Source organism: Grampus griseus (genome assembly GCF_964374135.1).
Source record: "Grampus griseus genome assembly, chromosome: 15".
Lineage (NCBI taxonomy): Eukaryota > Metazoa > Chordata > Mammalia > Artiodactyla > Delphinidae > Grampus > Grampus griseus.
In genome coordinates this window covers 73,953,124-73,975,965 of record NC_139009.1, presented here as the reverse complement: position 1 = coordinate 73,975,965, position 22,842 = coordinate 73,953,124, and the positions used below count along the sequence as shown (strand labels likewise).

The following is a 22,842-nucleotide window of genomic DNA, read 5'->3' as shown; positions in this document are numbered from 1 at the left end:
ACAGAAGAGTGAGAAGAGGAAATAATGGGGAGATCGAATCTAGGAAACAGGAGATCCAAAATAAGAGAGAAGCAACTAAAATCAGCAGGAAGATGGTGAAGTGGGAACCCCCAGAATGACAGCCATGCAGTAGCTGAGAACAACTTGTCCACAACAGAGCAGTGACACTCAAAAGCCGTGCCCAATGAGTGGCCACCGCCCAGATCCTGAGGCCACAGTACTGTTTGTTTTACACTATTTACTGAAGTGGAACACCATTTAGAAAAATACACAAATCATAAATACGCAGCTTGGTTTTCACGAAGTGAACACATCCTGCGTAACTAACACCCAGATCAAGTTAACAGAACAAAAGTCTCCCTTACGCCCCTTCTGGTAGTAACTACCCCAAGTTACTATCCTGGCGTCTAACATCTTGGATTAACTTTCCCTGTTTTTTGTGTGTGTGTATGTATGTGTACGTGTGTGTGTGTATGTGTACATGTGTGTGTATGTGTATATATACACACACACATACAGACTTACATAGCATACCTGCAGTGCTTTCAAAGTCACTCATGCACATCTGAGTTACCAATGTGCACATTCCTAGCTGAGCTCAAACAAGTGGCCGCTCTGCCTTCTTGTTTCAGTTCATCCTGTAAACAAGCATCCTTTTCATGGTCTATGTACTGTCACGTTTTTCAACTTTCTGTATTGTTTGTAGGTGATCTCACTGTTTAAAGTGGCCCCTAGTGAAGTGCTGAAGTGCTGTCTAGTGTTCCTAAGCACCACAAGGCTGAGAAAATATGTGTTAGATAAACTCTGTCCAGTCATGAATTATAGTGCTGTTAGCTATGACTTCTATGTTTATGAATCAACTGTATATTAAGTAAGGTGTCTTTCAACAGAAACACACAGAAAACAAGGTTATGTATTGATCTGTTGATGCAAGTGTGACCAGAGGCTCACAGGAACGTAGCCCTGTATTTCTACTGGAGCATTGGTTGAGTATTTGCTACTTCAGTGTTCACGGCAACTTTACAGAACACAGCTACCAAGAACAACAAGAATCAACTACACACACACACACACACACACACAAAATTATATACTTTTTTCCTTTTGACCTGAGGACAGAATGATGCTCAGGGCGTCTGGCCCAGGCTCCGCTGCTCATCTGGACTTGGCTGATGAAGTGAGTTCCTGTTCTCCACTCCAGGAGGGAGTTCAGCTTCACCCCACAAGTGTTCTGCTCTGACCTGCTCCTGAGAGCGGGGGATGTGAGCGGCTGTCCTCTGACCGCATCTCGGCTGGAGATCCACCCTGGTCCACACGAAGGCCCAGCCAAATCCCCTGCTCTGTGGTGGCCCTGATCTTTCAAGGTCCACTCGTGACCTCACCCAGTGACTTCTGCAAAGGGTCTCTGGGAAACTCCCAGGGAGGCTGAAGACAGACTTTGTTCAGCTTCTCCTCTCCTAGCAGCTTGTGTCCAATGGTGCAAACTGCCCTTTCCTCACACAGAGAGCTCTGAGCTTGTCACTCAGCGATTCATAACTAAACAATACGCTGCTTAGATAGGAAGAGATTTACTGGGGATAAAACTATAGAGAAAGGCAAGAGGACGATCAAGACAAAGGTCCAGATAGTGGTTATGGACATGTCTGGGAGACAGCCTATGTTTTAATACAGATGGATACAATGTCCTTTGTTTTATTATCTTTTTACTGAATGTAGACATCTTGCACATTTCTGAATGCATGACACATTTCTCACACATGCATAAAAATTCCATTCTCAACGAAAAGGACTGACTGGTTGGCATATATCTTAAAAATGGCAAGTATGTTTAGATTTTTTAAAAAAGCTATGAACTTCTTAAAAGAAACTACAAGAGGATCTCTTTATTTTACCTCTTAGTGTGTGAGAAGTTTCTAAGCAATACAGGGAACCTGAAACCATAAAGGAGGCAAGGAAGCACAATGTAAATTTGATAATAGGTAAGTATAAAACTTTAATATTGACAAAAGAGCCACAAAATAAGTCAATTACAACAGATAGAGAGAAATATTTGCAACAAATACAACAAACAATGGGCTCTTAAAGATTAAGAAAAGACCAACAGGAAAAACAAAAAAGAAAAATGGGAAATGATACATGAACAGGCACTACTGAAAAGGAAGTATCATTCAAATACATCCTTGAGGGACTTCCCTGGTGGCGCAGTGGTTAAGATTCTGCCTACCAATGCAGGGGACACGGGTTCGAGCCCTGGGCCGGGAAGATCCCACATGCCATGGAGCAACTAAGTCCATGCGCCACAACTACTGAGCCTGCGTTCTAAAGCCTGCGAGCCACAACTACTGAAGCCCACGTGCCACAACTACTGAAGCCTGCGTGCCTAGAGCCCATGCTCCGCAACAAGAGAAGCCACTGCAATGAGAAGCCCGCGCACCATAATGAAGAGTAGCCCCCACGCGCTGCAACTAGAGAAAGTCCGTGCGTAGCAACGAAGACCCAATGCAGCCAAAAATAAATAAATAAATATTAAAAAAAAAATCCTTGATAGTAAAAAAAAAAGTGTGTCTAAAGTCCTCCAAAATTTTCAATGCCATTCATAAAAAGGCCTAATTCAAGAAAGGCTCATGAACTCTTAAAGTAGAAGTTTCAGGCACATCCAGTCAAATGAAGCATAAGCTGACAGTTTTAGGAATAACAGCTGGCTCCATTCTTAGGTAAAACTGACCCTCCACCTACCAGTCCTCCAAAAAATTCATTTGCTCTCATTCTGCAAGAGTTCTAGTTTAGGCGCCACCCCAGTCAGCATATAAGTAACACTGAATCACGGCCTTCAGCCTATGCTGACAACATTTTTTAGCTTCCTCATACAGTTACATACTTGCTATACAGCTTCTTTTCACTTGCCATCTTGTGCCATGGTAAGGTCCTGTATTTGACCCTGTTCTATACGATATTTTTATTAGTGTCTTAGAAAATGACAGAAAGCATACTTATAAGATTTGCATAAAAGAAACAGTTAAAACACTGGAGGACAGGATAGAAATTCAAAGAGGCAAATGGGTGTGCCAAAACAAACGAGATGAATTTTTAAAGGGGTTCACATAATGTCTTGCTGTTGGATTAAAGAGCAATTCATGTGATTAAAACAAGCAAGCAAACAAAACAAAAAAACTCTGGGTGAATTAAGTAAGCAGAACTTCAGCTTCAGTATTAGCCCAATATGGGATGCAGTTGCTTACAAAAGTGAGGGAATAAACAAACAAGCTTAGGCTACATTAACTGTCATGTGGGACACACAACTGTAATATTTCCACAACATTTTGCTCTCGTCAGACCATATGTGAAGAACTGCATTCAGTTCTGGATGTCTTGTTTTAAAATGAGAAACAAATACAACATACTGACAGAATGGCAAAAGATCTAGAAACTCAGTCAAGAGAAATTACTAAGAGACAAAATGAGAAGAACAGAGAGCATGCAGTGTGGAGAAAATGTGCCGGCTCCACACAGACCCAGTACAGAGAAAGAACGCACTGCTCTCCATGCAGCTACTCAAGTCCAAACCAGGAAGCACTAAATGCAACATGGAATCTTGAACTGCATCCTGCAACAGGAAGGGGATATAAGGGGAAAAACTGGTAAAAATCTGAGTAACTCTATAGTTTAGTGAGTAACAATACATCAATGTTGGTTTCTTAGTTATGACAAACTTGTCAAGTTAACATGTTAACATCTGCGGAAACTGGGTGAGGGGTACGTGGGAAGTCTATTTACCATCTTTGCAACTTTTCTGTAAATCTAAAATTACTACAAAATAAAAAGTTTATTAAAAAAAACCCAAGAAACAAGGAGGCAGATGGTTCAATGAATGACACTCAAAACAGTGTAGTGAGTGCTCTGTCAATGCATGGGCTGTGTTTAGAGATTAGACAAACTGATACATGCCTTTGAAAGAATTTCTGAGTGTTTCACTGGAGGATGAGGCCATCTAAATTGGAGGTCAAATGAGTTTATTAAGACCATCAATATCTGTCTTGGAGTATGAAAGCCAGAATGTAAAGAACAAAAGCAAACTGAAGTGACCTATCAACACTAGGGAAATAACCATCTTACATTTGCAATAATGTTGCAAGTCATTCTACTAGTTTTCAGGAGGACCCAGAGGCTTCCCTAAGTGTTTTTGCAAACTGTAGCTCAGGACCCAGTAAAATCAGTTTAATCACAGAAGCTTTCACCTGGGAGGTACCATCCCCAGGGAGCCTATGGGGGTTATTTTTTGGTCACCACAATGATTGGGGTCCTACTGGCATTTATTGGGGGAAAGGCACCAAAGATGCTAGGAGTCTGGAAATGCAATAAAGAATTGCCCAGTATCCCAACAAGATTTTCCAAATCTCCCACCAGACATTCAAGTAGGAAATTAAAACAAAAAACCTTAAAATTGAGCATACTACCAAACTCCATCTTCCCCATAAACACAAAATATTTCCTGACGCTTTAGTTAACTTATTTTCCAGGTGTGACACTATCCTATAAGTTAAGAAAAGACTGTTTTGCTTCATTTAGGACTAAGACTGTTTAGCATTTCAGAAAATCTGATGACAAGCTGTTTGTAGTAGCTGAGTTTCCAGTACAGCATACCTCTATCAGACTGCTTTTATAGCCGTAACTTTCAAATAGTATGTAACAGAGACGTCTCTGAATAGATTTATTTCTAAACACTAAGTTAGTAAGGATTTATGAAACAGAGGGTTCTTTCTAAACTTTATTAACATTAAAAAAATTTCACATCAAGATCATCCTATATGTTATCCGATATTAGAAATCTATGTTGTGAAAAGTAACTATTAAACTTATTTATTTTGGGGCTGCTTCTCTTTCTTTTTTTACTCTGAGAATGTCTCTCCAAGTTTACCACATGGCTGTTAACTGTTTCTTTTTCTAATCCATCCTCTACACCCCACTGCCCATCAAAGGATATGCCCTGCAGGGTAGTTAAGTACTAGAGTCTGAAAGCAGGTTGCTAATGATGACTTCTTCCAGGTTTTCTGTGAGACTTCATCACTTCCTTGTCTCATGCCAGGTCATTTCACAGGGAATTATTTTGACACCACAGGTATAAATAAGGTCAAACTCACTGGTGAGTATGTGATACTACTTTTACTTCTCCATGTGGACAGTCTAATTTCTTATGTTATCCTCACATCAAGTAAAATTACTTCCCTCTCTTATCATATTTTCCATTTTTAAAAATTTCCCTCTTCCTCTTATCATATATTGTTTTTATTTATTCTAACAGTTTTTATTTTAGTATCTACATATATCTCAACTCTTTCATTTTCCTATGATTTTTATACGGTATGTCTTCTGAGCCTATTTCTTTTTTTTTTTTTTAACATCTTTATTGGAGTATAATTGCTTTACAATGGTGTGTTAGTTTCTGCTTTATAACAAAGTGAATCAGTTATACATATACATATGTTCCCATATCTCTTCCCTCTTGCGTCTCCCTCCCTCCCACCCTCCCCATCCCACCCCTCTAGGTGGTCACAAAGCACGGAGCTAATCTCCCTGTGCAATGCTGCTGCTTCCCACTAGCTATCTATTTTACATTGAATCCGAAGGTATTTACTGTAAGTAGGTACAGGCCGTCAACTACTTCACTGTAACATCTAAGGTACCTGATGACCTATCTACTAACTTTATTTCAGGATAATCAACAGCCTTAAAATATTTGTTATAAGAATAAATGAGGCACTAGGTCTGACTGGGTTGAGAATCATTAATATAGTGGATCTTAATCAGAATTTCTTGAAAACAACTGAAAATTATCAGAGTACACTGCAAACAGGGGACCATTTCATGAAACTTTTGTTTCCATTGTGTGTGTTTTTCTGGGTGTTGTAAAAATGTATTTCTTGCTAGAAGTCAAGGTCAAATAAATTTGTGGTCCCCCAGTTACCGAACAGATCGGTGGCCAACAATTGTCCTACAAGGTCCCTCACACTCGCTGTCTGCTTCACAAACGTCCCTCACCTCCTGGGCGCTCAGTCTACTCTGGGATCTACTTCCCACCTCCAGGTCCTCCCTGTCTCTCTAAAGCAGGTGCTTTCACCTTCCCTACTCCCCATATGGATGCCTTCAAGTCACTCCCTCAATTTCTTTTTATCTTTTCTGTCTTAAAAAACAAATAAATAAACAAAAAAACTGTGGGCATGGCAAAAGGCAAAAAAGTAGTCTTTTAAGGCAGGATGAAACCCAGAAGGCATACAGAAAAGACAGAGATAGGTCTATAATAAAAGTGAAAAGTCTTTGGGGGAGCCAAAGCATATACAAGGCAAATGCGATTCAGAAAAAAGTCCTATAATATAAAAAAGGTTTAATATCCTTAAGACTGGTAACAATCAGGAAGAAACAAGCAATTCTACGAGGCGGAAAATAAGTGAGCGCAAGAACAATTTTTAAATGAAAATTAAGCTGCTCACTTACCCTATGACCTAGCAATTCTCACCTCTAGGTATATACACCAATCCGCTTACTAAATTATCTCAATAATTGTAATAATTTTAAAAGAGTTTCACGTTTTCTAGGCATAAAGTGATATTAGCAAAAAGAGAGGTGGTTTGGGTTTTTTTGTTTTGTTTTAAATTTATTTATTTTTGGCTGTGTTGGGTCTCCATTGCTACACGCGGGCTTTCTCTAGTTGTGGTGAGTGGGGGCTACTCTTCATTGCAGTGCACGGGCTCCTCATGACGGTGGCTTCTCTTGTTGCGGAGCATGGGCTCTAGGCGTGCGGGCTTCAGCAGTTGTGGCACGTGGGCACAGCAGTTGTGGCTCACGGGCTCTACAGCACAGGCTCAGTAGTTGTGGCGCACGGGCTTAGTTGCTCCGCAGCATGTGGGATCTTCTCGGACCAGGGCTCGAACCCGTGTCCCCTGCACTGGCAGGCGGATTCTTAACCACTGCGCCACCAGGGAAGCAAGAGAGGTGGTTTTTACCTCCTATTTTCAAATGTTTATTTATAGTGGTTATTTGATTTCCTGTCTTAATAATATTTGCACTTGACTAGTGGTTTTTTTTTTTTTTTTTTTTGGCGGTACGCGGGCCTCTCACTGTTGTGGCCTCTCCCGTTGTGGAGCACAGGCTCCGGACGCGCAGGCTCAGCGGCCATGGCTCATGGGCCTAGCCACTCTGCGGCATGGGGGATCTTCCCGGACTGGGGCACAAACCCGTGTCCCCTGCATCGGCAGGCGGACTCTCAACCACTGCGCCACCAGGGAAGCCCTGACTAGTGGTTTTTAAAGAGTGTGGTATTACTTCCGAAAGGGCATTTTGAAATTTGGGTGTCATCTTGGCATTTGGGAGGTCAGTGCCAGGGATTTAAGAAACCTGCAATGTGATGGACAATATGACACAATGAAGAACTGCTGTTCTACCTTTCACATATCTTTCAAAGGTCCAAACAGAAAAACCTGTTTATAATTATTTGAACTTGGAAGCTAACTGAATTTTACGTATAGATACTAAGTATGTTTTGTAAGATTTAAACACACACTGAAATCATCAGTAACTGTTTGGGTAAATTGTTTAAAACTTGACACCAAGAGTTGTTCAACAGAAACAGCACTGATGGCAACATTGTTGAAGGTGAACTGCCAACACAACATGTCTGTATGGATTTGCATTTGAAGCTATCTGACTCACAGTGAGTCTTACATAGGTACAAGTATCTAACCTCTTCATTATTTCCTCTAATTTAATTATGCCTGAGCATTCACATCCTGAAAGGCACTATTTCATTTCATTTATCCTTTATGAGAGCATTACAGTGATTTCTTTAAAGTACGTGAATCAGAGTTCTTTATAGAAAAATTCTAATGAATAAAATAAACATAGGGAAAACAAAAATGGAAAAATCAACATCTTGCAATCACTATGAAACAACAGATCCAGGCAGCTTACATCAGTAACTGCCAACGGAGGGACAGCTGACATTTGAATCCACTAAGACAACCAGTCATTATGGGCCTCTTAATGTGATATAATAAGTATTATGAAATATTCAGCACCTATAAAATATTCTATGAAACAAACATCTGAATCAACCCTCTAGAACTGATTACCGCTTAAAAGAAATACAGAGAATGAAAGAATATGATAAAATGACATCATAAAAATGCAAACCAGAATGTTAGAAATACCAAAGAAATGATTTGGTTTCTTCAAAAACTAAATAGCATTTTTAAGGGTGGGGGGCTGTTATAGAGATTTTAAAGGACATAACAACCAAATGTAATTATGTGGACCTTCTTTGGATCCTGATTTTAACAAACTAACTTTAAAAAGACGTTTCTGAGACTACTGGGAAAACTGAAGATGAACTGGGTATTATATAATACTAGAGAATTGCTGTTAATTTTGTGAGGTGTGATAATGATACTGTGGCACGTGTGTGTGCATCCCTATCAACGGGATAAATACTGAAATATTTGTGGGTAAAATAATACACAGGTCTCGGATTTGCTTTAAAAATGTTCAAAGCCCCCCAAAAGGAAGGGGGTAGGAAATTGATTTAAAAATGGCAAAATGCTGATGTGATGAACCTGGTTAACAGAACAGGGGAATATATTACCAATGTGTTAATCTCAGTCAATTAAAAAAAAAATCTTAGAACAGAAAAAAAGAGGTACAGAATCACCTCCTTAGTCCTCTCTTTACTCTAGGTTGCCACTAATCTACCAATCAACACTCTGAGCTACTCAGTGATGCACTCCTCTGACATCATCATCTAATAGAGCTAATATCCTGTCCACGAGGACAATGACAGTCTTTTATACACCTTAATGAAAGATATTGTCTATGGCGATACTTTGATATACCAATTTAGAAGCCCAATCAAAAGAGATAAGTCTGGTATGCTTGGTTTTGATATATCCTCAATATATCCTAATCACTACTATTTTTCATGGGCCTTTTCCCTAGCAAAACTGTTCTTTTCACTGTTCACAAATTCTCACAAATTGTGTTTTCCTACCTTGGCCTTCTTATTACATACTCATTTCTGCCCACCCCATTGGTCTAGAATGTCTGCTTCTCCTCTACCCAGCCAAGTCCCTTATCCACAAAACTTGCTCAAACCTCTTTCTCCTTAGTCCCTTTGCCTTCATCTGAACACTCAGATTCACAGAATATTAGGAAAGTAAGAGATTATTCATGGCTTTCACTGTCCTATAACAAATAGGTAAGCCTTTTAAAACTTCTCCCTCCATTATAATGCAAATTCCTCAAAGGTAGAGACTATATCTTACCTTATATACCTTATCTTACCCTACCTTCCTATATCTTCTCTTATATACTTTGCATAACGTTAACACTCAAATTACAGGCACGGAACTGAGAAGTATGGTAGACAACTGTTTCGTACGTCCAAGATGAAAATGATGATGATGGCTCAGACAATGAGTGCTTACCATATGCCAGGCACTATTCTAAACATTATATATATAATAACCATCAAATATAACCACCCTAGCATTATGCCCACCTCATGAAATGATACACACAGAGGTGAACAACTTACCCAAGGTCACAGTTTGTAAAGTAAGTGACCAGGCTGGGGTCTGAACCCTGGTGGTCTGGCTCCAAAGTCCCATGGATAAATTTACTAGTCAGCATCTCAGGAAAAAAAAACCTTGAGTGAACAGAAAATTTTATCCACTGAAGAAATCTAGCCTCAGAGTATCTACAAACTAATAACTCTCCCTGAGCCTACAGTTTTGGGTAACTTCATCCCAGCAGCATATATAGTACAAAGTGAGCCTGGAATAAGAGTCATAGGATCTGAATTCTAGCCCTCACTGTGATCTCAGGTAGTGCGACTCAGCCTTTCCAGACTGCAATTTTATTTGGGGAAAAAAAAGGTTGATTTCCTTCTGGACCAAAAGGTCTATTATTCTATCTTCTCTTGATTTTATTGGAGAGAAAAGGATTCAAATAAACTAATTCATTATCCAGGTGCCAAACTGGCCTAAGTTCCACACTGAGCTCTCCTGGCCTGGACCTGTATCACTGCAACACTGGCACAGGAGACACACCGGGCTTGTGACCTCTATGCTCCCTCTCTCTTGCTACTTTGGGGGAAAAAAACAGGTTCACAGGCCCCCCCAAACAGACACTTACCTACTAAAAGGTTCAGGGACTCAAGCCACAATAAACTGGAAAGAAAGGCAGCAGAATCACACCAAGTCTTGACTTTAAGATACCTAATGATATTGCTGAGCCTGTACCTGTTCACACTCATTCAACCAACTCCAGTTGATTCAGCACACATCTCCACTTGCACATTTAACAGACATCTCTTACCTAATATGTCTGAAACGGAACTCCTGACTCCAGCCTCCACAAATGCTCCTCCCCTCCACATCTCAGTAAATGGCCCTCCTCTCACTCACCTGGCCTGCCTGTGTCCTTGTTAGATCCACATTCAAAGGATTAAACCCCAATGCCCCACCATCACCTGTAAAGCCCCATGTAATCTGGCCCAGGCTATCCCCACCTCCTCACCTAGTCAGCTCCAGCCATCCTGTTCCTCGCATAACCTACTTCATTCTAACTCCAGGGCTTGTATACCTGAAGTCTCTGCTTGAGATGGGTCACCCTCCTCTGAAAGGCTTTCTTGACCAATCTTTTTTTAAAAAACACACAGACCACTCATTCACCTCCCATCATATTCAATCCTTAATCCCCCAGTCTGCTTTATCTTCTTCAGAATATTTATCAGTAACCAAAATTAAATTATGTGTTCCTTTTCTGTATCCAACCTCCCCATTAAAACATAAGCTCTACGCTGAGAACTTCCTCTTATCTTTCATTACTCTATCCCCAGTTTCAACACCAGTACCTGGCACAGTATTTGTTGAGTGAATGACTTTTCCCAGTCTTTAGTATCAGTCTGTAGTATCTACCTTTTAGCTACAGACATCTCTCCTTTCCTTCACAGCTTAATCTTTAAGAAGTGTTTCCAGTTTCTCATGTTCCTTCAGGATTGAATACACTGCAATCTGGGCTCCAGCCTATGCCTTTGAAGGTGCTCATTAAGTTCCACAACCTTCCTCACTCCAACAGTCCCAGCCAAAGAACACTTCACTCCTTATCTTCTTGACCTTTCTGCGGCAATACTAACCATATCCTCCTTCCAGAACGTCACCTTCCTAAGTTTCAGTGACAATGCTCTCCCCTGGCTCTCCCGCTCTCCAGGCTATCCCCTTCAGCCAGTCCTCCTGCTCCTTGAACGTGAACTTTTCCCAAGGGCTGAATGATTGGTCTACCAATCTTCTTAATCTGTATGTTCTCACCATCACTGAGCAATCAACTCTACCACTATGGATTTATCTTAGCCCAGACCTATTCCTCCTGAATTCCAGACCCACATGTTCAACTGTCCCTGGTCATCTCTACCCGGATGTCCCACAGGTACCTCAAACCCAACATGCTAAATATGGAAGTCACTTCTCTTTTCCCTACTTCCCACCTTCACCCTTAAAGCATGCTTCTTTGTCCTAGATATGCATCTTGATGAATAGCACTGCCCAACTAATGAAGCCCAAACCCCGAGTTTTCCTAGACTCTTCATTATTCCAAAATCCCCACGCCTAACCATTCACCAGATAGGTCTCTCATTTGCACCCACTATAGCAATTATCTTATCTTGTGGTAACTTACCTGTCCGTCCCCCCGCCCCACCCCCCGCAAATCCATCCTTCAGAGCATCTCTTTCTAGAACACAAAAGTCATACTGGTTTAAAATTTCCTAAAAACTCGTTCCCATTAACCTATCCTATTGACAAGGTTCATCTCCTGGCATCAGCCCCTCCCTTTCTGCTCCAATAATGTTAAATTTCTTATGGTCTCCCCTCAGAGCAAAATTCTTTCTGCCCATGTCTCTTTCCATGGGATACTCCTCCCCAACATCAGATACAGCTCAAATACATAACTCCTTTTGGGATGCATTCATGAATTCATCCATAAAACTGAGAAGCCTCCCATATCTATTCCTTCACTATACCTTGCAGGTATAAATTTATTATAGTTCATACTACATTGTATTATAATTACCTGTCTCATCTTAGAAGGCTGGAACTGGAACTCCCTCTGCTTTTCATCCCCAGTGCCCAACACAATGTCTCCGCATAGAGAAAGTATTCAATGTATATTTATTAAATGAATGGATTAAAGTAGGAGTCAGCAAACCATTGCCCATGGGCCAAATCTGGCTCACCAACTGTTTTGTCCAACCTACAAGCTAAGAACAGTTTTTACATTTAAAAATGTTTAGAAAATTTTAAAAAGAATAATATTCAGTGATGCCTGAAAATTATATGAAATTCAAATTCAGTATCCACAAATAAAGATTTATTGGATTATAGCCACGCTCATCTGTTTATGTTTAGTCTTATGGCTGCTTTCATACCACCGCAGCAGAGTGGAGTAGCTGCAGTCGAGACCACGTGCCCTGCAAAGCCGTACTTGCTATCTAGCTCTGTACACAAAGTTTACTGACCTCTGAATGAAATGAAATGATCATGGGCTTTGGTTTTTGACAGAACTTAGTTCAAGTCCTGGCTTTACCACTTACTACCTGGGTGACCTAGGACAAATAAGCTAACCTCTCTTACTTAGACTCAAATCCCTAATTTGTAAAGCAGGATAACATATCTGCTGGGTTGTTTTGAAATTTTACTAAGCCTTTTAACTGTGATCCCCGCTGTAGGAACCAGTCTATAAAGTGCCTGGTACAGAGTACAGCTTAATGTTGAGAACCCAGACCTGGGTTTGAATTCCAGCTTCATCGCAGACTGTGTGACCTTGGGCAAGGTACTGAACTCAGTGCTTCAACTTCCTCATCCATTACACTGGGATAATAAATATACAGCTCACAGGACAGTTGTGAGAACTAAATGAGTTGGTACATGTGAAATGCTGAGCACAGTGCCCCTCGGATTGTAAGCACTCAATAAATACTACTATTACTATAGCAAATGTTTGGTTAGTATTAGTTTCTCCCCTTCCCACCTCCTCATCTACTCTACCTCTCACCCCTATTCAAAGCAGCCTATATCTAAAGGAGTAAGTCAATACTTGCATGACAAGTGCTATTGCAGATGATGGGTGGTCAGGAATGGTCTGTGGCTTCCAAGTCACATCACAATCATGGTTCTCCCTTTGCTTTCTGATCCTCCCTTCTCTAGATGCTTTCTTCCTTAGAAATCTAGCCAATCCCCAGACTTCAATGTAGGGGGCTATAAAATTCTTTTTTCTAACCAAGATTTCTCTCTCCTGAGCCCCAGTGTAGTATTTCTCAACTCCTGATTTCTACCTAATGGCCTACCATCACCTTAAATTCAGAACGTCAAAAGCTGAAAATTATTCTTTTCCCCATCTTTTCCCCACCTGTCCCTTCCTATCTTCCTTAACTACCAAAAGAACCTGCTATCCTCCCAGCACCCTGGCTGGTTGTCCTGAAATTATACTTTAGTCCTTCCTCTCTTGCAATAGGACTTTCTCTCAAGTCATATTTTTTCTTTTTGCTCCTACTGTCACTGACTAATTCAGGTCCTTTTAACTTCAAGCTCATTCCGCCAGAGTCTCTAACTGGTCCCTGCCCCAGGCACCAACCTACCCTGCACACGGATCCCACTACTCTTCCTAAAACATGCCACTCTTCATCATGCCCTTTCTCTGCTTAAAACTTTTGATGCACTACCCCAACCCCCCTTCCATCCCATAACCTGTATGGAAAAAGGAAAAGACTGACCTTAGTGTGGCAATCAAAATCCTTCCCTATCTACCTTGCTCCAATCTTCCTTTCTAATCTTATCTCCCATAATAAAAATACCATCACCTTACATTTGTGCAGCACTTTATCTAACTTAGAAAACATTCTTACATGTGCTGCCATTTCATCTCCACAACAACCCTTGGGAAGAGGCCAAAGAAGTGTATTAGTATCCTTTTACAGAAACCAGATTCCTAGCACTGAACTGGAAGTTAGGACTTACTGGCATATGGGAGTCTCCTGTTCTAGACACCCTGGTCTCCTCAGTATTGTCCCATCTACCTCTCTCCAAGTCGCTCATGTTTTCTTAGCTCTGCAGTCTACTCCCTCCCATTCTCCTACGTGGTGGACTCCCTAGAGTGAAGAGTATAGGGGAAAGTTCAAAAAGAAATGTTTCTTAGAGATGCTGGAATGTGCTTCATTAGGGATTTAGTTTCCAGCCTTTGCCAGAAAGATCTCTCTAAAGAAGGGCTTCTACAGTGTATTTCTCAAAGCACTAACAATTCAACAGTCCTCACCACAGCCCACCATACAGGGTATGCAGGGTCTGGCCTGGCTATGCCAACTCCATTTCCTACCTCTTCCCCCTCGATCACTGTCCGCCATCCACAGTGGCCTCACTGCTGTTCCCAGAGCATTCCAAGTCTCAAGGCCTCTGCACTTGCTGTACCCTCCTTTACACATCCTTCACTTAATTCAAATTTTTTCTTTTAAAGTTCTGTCTTCAGAAAGGCCCTTCCTGACCACCGTATCTAAAGTAGGCCCCCGTTCTCTATTCCCTTAACCTGTTGTATGGGTTCTCATAACACTTGTCACCTCCTAACACTCTGTTACTTATTCATTCTTTCATGGTCTTTCTCAGGGATCCACAAACCTTTTCTGCCAAGAGGCAGAGAATAAATATGTTCAGCTTTCTCTGTCACAACTACTCAACCCTGCCACTGTAGCACAAAGCAGCTTAGACAATATGGGAAAGAGGAGATGTGGCTGTGCTCCAATATAACTTTATTGACCAAAACAGGCAGTGGCCAAGTTTGGCTTGTTGGCCATACACCCCCAGTATACTCCTTCTAATAGAGTGTGAGTGTCAGAGGGACAGGAAGCTTCTCTGTTTTGTTCACTATGGTTTCCTTGTGGCCAGAATAGTGCCTAGCCCCAAGTACACATTCAATAAATATATGTTGAGTAAACAAACAAATAGAACTAGTCTGGAGCAGAGAGCTATGCTCCTCTTCACCCCCTCAGGTGACAACAGCATGACGTTCAAGAAGAATGATGCCAAGGTCATGAGCTCCATTTCCATTTGGTTAGTATCACACCATGAAAAGTGGTCCCACAACCATTGTGTGCCTGTCACCAGCAATAACAACCTCAGGCAAAGAATGCCTTTGGTTGTAACTGGGTCCAGGTAGGAGCCTGTTAAAACACAGACTGCTGGGCCCCACCCCCAGAAATTCTGATTTGGTAGGTCTAGGGTAGAGTCCAAGAATCTGCATTTCTAGCAAATTCCCAGGTGATGCTGATACTGCTGGTCCTGAACCACACTTTGAGAACCACTGGATGAGAGTACCCAAAAATGACAGTACTAGCATTTTTATACTATTAAAAAAAAAAAAAAAGAGAGAGAGAGAGCCACAGATTCCTTATGTTCCAGTGATCTGGCTGGAGGGGGACTGCAGGGAAAAAAAAAAAAGAACCGTAAAACTGACTGCTCAGTGGAAATGTTGCTCCAATAAAATGAAGACAGAAAAACACTAGGTCTTTAATTTTTAACAGACTGTCTTCCAAACACTCTATTTTCACTTGCAAATCTAGCTGTAACTGGAAAACAATAAGCCAAATAGGTAAAAGAGAGAAGTCACCAGTGGGTGGCTAACCTTGATAGTGGGCTAAGTATTAACTCCATAGTCAGTTTCCTTAAAATTACTTTAAAGAACAATCATAACCACCTGTCTTTCTATTGCTAGATGCCAAGAGACTTTTGGAGATGGATACTAGAGATCTAATCTATACAATGAAATATATCGACAATAAATTACCAAGCCTAGGGGGTCACTGTTTTCAAATGATGAATTCACCGTAATAGAACTTGAAATGGACTAGTAACAATTTTCCCAAATTCTACATTTGTCAATGCAGGGGACTTTAAAATAACCCCCAAACTCACATTAAAATCACCCTGAAGCCATTACTTTATACCTCATCAATCTGAACAGCTCACAAAGGGATTAGAATTTACATACATTTGTAGCTGTTTATAAAGTACGTTTCTATTGTGATGGTTATATGCAGCTAAAGTAAGTTAAAAATAATTTTAAGGTGAAAAAGTAAGGTAAAACCTAGCTTCATAGGAGAGAAATTCTAGGAACAGAAATCTAGAATGCTAATGAACAGACCATTAAGTAGATGGCAATACTGCATCAACATGTACTTACAAAAAGAGACAGTACATGATCAAAAGATGAATCAGCAGACCCCCGATATATGAGTCTAAAGTATGTCTCAACTAAGACCAAGTATTCATTTTTTTTTTTTTTTTGCGGTACGCGGGCCTCTTACTGTTGTGGCCTCTCCCGTTGCGGAGCACAGGCTCCGGATGCGCAGGCTCAGCGGCCATGGCTCACGGGCCCAGCCGCTCCGCGGCATGTGGGATCTTCCTGGACCGGGGCAGGAACCCGTGTCCCCTGCATCGGCAGGCGGACTCTCAACCACTGCGCCACCAGGGAAGCCCAAGACCAAGTATTCTTTATGAAAATCTAGCATCTGAATTGAAAAGTATTAAGTGTGAACTATACCCTAGATTTTTATAGCATTGTAAAGAATAAAGAATGTAAAAATATCTCATAAACAATTTGTATACTGATTGCATGTTGAAATGCTGTTTTGTATATGTTGGGTTAAAAGCATTAAATTATTAAAATTAATTTCACTTCCTTAGTTTTGTTACTGTAGCTATCAGAGAATTTTAAATTACATGTGACTTGCAATTAGATTTCTGTTGGACAGTGTGATCATGCACCCCAATTCTGCAAGTAGATTTGCTATCTCCTCTACCATTTGGGTGATTTCTAAGAAGCTTGCAGAAAATGATATGGAACAATGAATGAGCATGAAGATATGCAGTATGTCTGACATGGAGTGAAGCTCCCTGATCCTGGCCTGATACAGGATCACCACGGGCCAGATGCTCATCCACTGTAACTTGAGGTTCTAATCACCATTTTTCCCAAGGATAGGAAGACTGGTTCTACCTCTGTGACTACTATGTATATCCATATCTATAGCTATACAAACACGTGAACAGGTGACATTCAATTCAAATTGCAATTAACTGTGTCAGAATCCCTAGTAGTGTCAATAAGGATGAACATAAGATCTCTGATTATGAAAACTACCTGGTTCCCAACACCAAACCAACCCCCAGCTCCCAGCATGTATTTCATTCTTGCAGAGAAGGGACACATCTGTAACAACTCCTTTATATAATCCCCGCCCATTTTATTTCAATGTTTTTAACTCCTGACTTAGAAAGTTTCTCATTTGCTTGCACTGCCAAACCTCTACAATCACAGAGGACACCAAAGGAGAATGCTGGCTGAGGAAGAATAACAGAAGGAAGTAGGGTCTAGTTACTCACCCCAACAGTTGCTATATAACCATAAGGACTTCGCAAAAAAACTATACTGAATACAAAAAGCTTAATCCCTTGAGCTCTTTTCTAAGTATTCAATATCAAAAAGATACTTATATATGCAGATGTGTGTTGAGTCTTACAGTCTAAGGATAATATTGTTAAAGAAAGAAATGTACTGCTAGACAGCATTAGAAGTGATTGTGAAGCTTGAATGAAAATAAGCTAAAAAAAAAAAAAGGAAGGGGAGCAAATATTGCCAAAACATTAAAACACTTACATGACTTAACTATCCTGTCATAAAATATAAACTTCAAGGACTAACTCAAGCACACTGGAAAAGAGCCACAACCTATGCAACAGCATTTAATTCCCAAACATGTGTTTCTAACCCGCTGAATATCATCATCCTGCAGCAAGGGTCAACAACTTGCGGCAAGCTCTGGAGATGACTGAGTGGTACTTGAGTAGGTAGTCCATAAATATTTGCTGAATGAATGACTGAATGAACCAAAAAACTCATACACAGTACAATTAATATGCAGAACCCACAGCCAGCTAATCTGAAACCAGAGCCAGAAGGAGAACAAAACAGTACCTCGGAGTCCAGTCCCAGGCCATCCCCACAGGAGTCAGCTACCCTAAGTTATTTTCATTCTATGTACATAGTTTATTCATCCCCTCTGACTTTTATGGAAGTTCCAAGTTCTCTTTCCTACAATCTCTCTCCCACTTAACCAGTTCCTCCAGATAAAAACAGGAATGCATTGTCCAGTCTCACCATTTTTTAGACAAGTATTAACATCTCTAACAATCACCGGCAAATGTTCACTGGGCCTCCAAAGGCCAGACACTATGCTAGGTGGTAGGGTACAAAGGTAAGTGTAACACTATACCTACCCCTCAGGTAGTTTGTGGGGCAGGCAGACAAGTAAACAATTGCAGCATAAAAAAACGCCTGGAGAATGAGGCAGGAGTGCCACCGGAGGAACTTAACTTTGCTGGGTGGATGGGGAGGGTGACAGAGTCTTAAGGAACAAAAGAAACAAAAGTCAAAACCAAACATTATAGTTGAGTATACCTGTGACTGTTCGAATGGTCAACTCATCAAGTTAGCACTCTAAAGTGGCGCTCTGAATGAAGATCCTCTGACTGTAGAAAAATTTGAAGTTCATGACAGTGGCAATGAATACTACCAAGAGAAGGAACACACAGACACACACTTCAGCAGAACATAATGTGCAAACCTAATTAGTCATGATGTCAAGAGGCTTCACCCACTTATTGTCTGTCCCTCCAAGCTGAAGGTGACTCGATTGACCGACCCACTCCTGTGATTTCAGCTGGTTTTTTCTCAGAGCAGTGATGGATTTGCAAGGATCCATCCATACTTTCTCCCTGATACCCCTTGTGGCTACGGGCAAAGTCTGCTGGACTGATGGCTGGTACTGTGGCCCTGAAAAGATACACAGACCATGTACATGAACTGGATAGACCCACACTCTGCTTGTCACTATTCAGAAAGACACAGCTAAAAACACGGATTAACAAACATGTGGGAAGGCAGTGAGAAAGGTAGCAGGGATGGCACCCTGGAAGGTGCCTAATCAGGCAATTCATCTCTTGCTAGTTTCACAGGACAGTGAGTTTTTACCTCCTGGCATGCAGCTCTTAAGACATTTCATCGGCATAATAGTTTTGTGTTTCTGACTCCCTGTGACTACAGATAATTTCCAAGCTTCAGGCCCACCCTAACTTTCCTCTGCCATCACCCTCCTGGCCTCTTGTCCTTACCATCCCCAAAACGTCCTCTCTTTTCACCCAAAATGCTCACTTCCTTCCCATGGAACGTAGGTAATTTGTTCCCTCAGGAAACTGTCTGCCTTATCCAATATCTCCAACATGAATCAGGACATAGATAATATATAAAAATTAACACATTTAAAAAATGCTCTGATCTGTATTCCTCTTACAGACTCTTTCTTCAATTATAATGAATAGCTTAAGTGACTAAAAAAGCATACCATATCATTTTAAGGAAATGAACAACATCATGGCTCCTAGCACAACACTAAAATTAACATGAAATTAAACTTTTATCAACAAAGATTTTAATTATGAATAGCACTCCTTTTAAATTTTATGAGTATGATGGGTAGGAAACGTTTCCGTATTCATGAATGTAGCCACACAGCAATATTTATAATGAAATTAAAAACACACTATTTTTAGGATAACACAACGATACCTTAATCTTCACTAAGAACAACTTTTGGAACCCCCAGTCTAAAAGAAACACCCAAATCTCAGCAAATATATATGGTAGATGTTATAAAGCTGATTTTTGAAAATTAAGTAATGACTCATAAGGGCATGGATTTCTTTTCTGAAATGTCGCAAGTGTAATATGAAGGAATTTGGTAGTTTCACATCAGAAGCTTCCTAATTTTCCACTGTGATAAAGTTTTCAATCTTTAAGCAAGATTGCTGCTAATAAATTCTTAAAATTCTAAGACTAAAAGGAATTTCTTCCAAATTAAATTTCTAATTTAAAATAAGAGAGGGAAGTTATATTTCGTCACATTTTAACTTTAACACAAATGTCAATATATGGGGAAAATGGGCTTCAAAATCAACTTTATACAAAATCATGAAATTGAAGACCCCAGAAATTAAAATATTTATGTTCTATCCTTTATTGAAAGTCAAGGTAAATGTAATTCATGATTTATTGAAATTTAAAGTCAAGTAAGAATGTCATAGTCTTTCAACAGATCATTTAAGTAAAATAAGTTGTCTGACATGATGGCAAAGCTCTTTTCAGTGGGAGTGAATCTACTTTGCCACAGGAAGGCAAAAGTCACCACATTAAAATCACATGCTAATTGCCAATCCTGGCTTTCCAGTCCCCAAATCCTGAAAACAAAATTATTGCAATTCACTACGGGATTGTCTGCATGTGCATTTTTAGCATCAGACAGCACTTTCAGAGAAGAGAAATCTACTAACAGAAGAGTTCTACAATTTCAAAAAAATGGTACAACTTTCAAAAACTAGAGTAATGGCCTACTTACTCTTGTACATTACATTCTGAAAATAAACAGTATCAGATGCTTCTGAGAATAACACAGTATCATCACTTGTCCATTTATTCACTATCATTTTTACATATGAAAATCTTCAAAAAACTAGGGGAAATATAAATCAGGTAGAGATAGGAACTCTATTTGAAATCTCGAACAATTTTATCCAAAATCGAGAGTAGCCCACAAAAAAGCTGAGGCGGCACTCAAGAAAAAGGAGTTAGGAATCACAGTAGATTCCCTCTCTGAAATTGGGCAAAATTAGCAAGAAAAAAGTTGGTAATTATTTTGTCATCAATTTGTTTATCCCTTCCTTATGGTATGTCTACTGGGCGGTAGAAGCTGTGCACACATGCACCTTCCCCACCAAACTTAAGGTGAGAAGCTGTGTCTTGTTCATTCATCCCCACATTCTCCGTAACTAACCCAGGGCCTTGTACATAGTAGCGAATAAAAAAAGGTTGAATGATTTAAGGTAATAACCCCAGGTAATCAATTAGGCTCCAACTCATGCAAGAACACTCATAATTTCATTTTAGCTAATAAGCACTGAGTAATTTGATGTTTTTAAAAACATGTGCAAAGCTATTATATAGTTTTTAAGCTCTGCATAACACAGTTATACTTTAAATGTATTTAAAAGGAAAGTATGTAGTGAAACGTTAAAAAAAATACTCTTACAAATGAAATAGAAAATGATTGGTTTCACTGTGTATAACATGGAACTAGATGGTGTTGGTATGTTGAACATAAAGTGACTAGGAACTGATGTTGTAAAATGTTTGTTAACGTGACAAGAACGTTACAAAGTGAATTAAAAGGCCCTGGAATTCTGGTTGGAAAAGTCACGTTGGGCAAGCGGGAGACAATGTAGAGTACCATCATCTCCACTCAGACAGTGTCTGGGAAGGTGGTTGGGGAGTCTGCTTCCCATGCCTCAGGAACAATGACTTCTATCCCAATTGACATGGTACTGCTGGAAACAGGTACAGAACTGGCTCAGTCCATGGACTTGCTCCCCATTCCCAAAGGAAACACCAAGCAGAGCGGGCCCTTTCTGGACTCCCAACAATTCCAGTTCTATCAGCTCTCTAAAGCTCTACTCTAGAGTAAAAGGAGGCAAATTATAGCCTGCTGGCCAAAATGGGCCAAATTCGGCCACCTCCTGTGTTTGAACAGCCTGCACGCTAAGAACAGTTTTTACTGTTTTAAATGGTAAAACAAAGGATCATATGTCATGACACATGAAAATTAAAATGAAATTCAACAGCAGTTCCATAAAGAAAGTTTTCACTGGAACATGGTTGTGCTCATTAATTACATGCTGTCTGCTTTTATACTACAACGGCAGAGTGGACAGAGACCTTATAGCTTGCCAAGACTATGATACTTACTACCTGGTCCTTTACAGAAAAAAGCATGCTGACCCCTGGGCTAGGACATTTTTCTATGCTTCTAGTTGCATCTCATTTCTCAGAGGTAGTCCACTGCTTCACCAAGTACAGACTCTAAGCTTGACAGATGTCCATCCTGGGGCTGTGTTGTCCAAAGTTACATGTTACATGTAAAATAGCGCAACTCATTAGGATGGGCCCAAAGACAAACTAACAAATTACATGCCTACAGAAGGCACTGAAAAGGAAGCACAATGCAAGCACAACAGTACAGGCAGCTCAGTTCAGATCTTTTCGCAGACTACTACACCCAGTCCTGGCTCATACTACTGAAAGGAAAACAACAACTACAGAGAATTTGGAGGTGGACAGACGATTGAAAGGGCTCAAAAATCATACCACTAAAGAAATGGGATTACTTGGCCCAAAGAAGAAAGGGTAAGAAACAAACTATAATATCGAGGGTGTCAAACTCTACATTTGTTGATAGGCTAAATTTCTACTGATGAAAATAACTGGCAGCCTAAACTAAAATTCCACAAAACATATATCTAATGAATTAAATGTGATTCTTAATGAGATTGCCATTCCTGCCTTAGGCCATAAACCAGACCCTTAAAAAGTAATCACTTGTCAAATATTGTACTATAAGTCTTAAACTGATACATTATAGGAATGCTCCTTCTTCAGAAACCTCTGGCATTATGTAAGTTACCAGAAAAGGTGTGCTATTCATGTGCTGAGGAGCTCAGTAATATTCAAGTAACTAAACGGTAAATGTAAGTTTCATGACCACATGCCTTTCCACAGGACCAAACAGGGAAAACTGGGCTTAAATTACAGAATTTGTGTTACATTCAAGAATGTTCACGCTGTGGGATTTTAATTACTCTAAAAGAT

General features: G+C 40.3%; 1 protein-coding gene across 3 annotated transcripts in view; it reads right to left on the bottom strand.

The window, feature by feature from the left end:
* The window catches only part of KCMF1 (potassium channel modulatory factor 1), a 75,678-nt gene that overhangs the window by 50,885 nt on the left and 1,951 nt on the right, over positions 1–22,842 (bottom strand). The window contains exon 1 of one of the 3 annotated variants that reach the window (XM_082671875.1): positions 18,547–18,564. The exons of 1 other annotated variant lie outside the window; for it this stretch is intronic. The gene's annotated coding sequence lies outside the window, so the exon portion shown is untranslated. Of the gene's footprint in view, positions 1–18,365; positions 18,434–18,546; positions 18,565–22,842 lie in introns of those variants that run through there. One more of the 3 variants, XM_082671876.1, reaches the window with a different exon arrangement.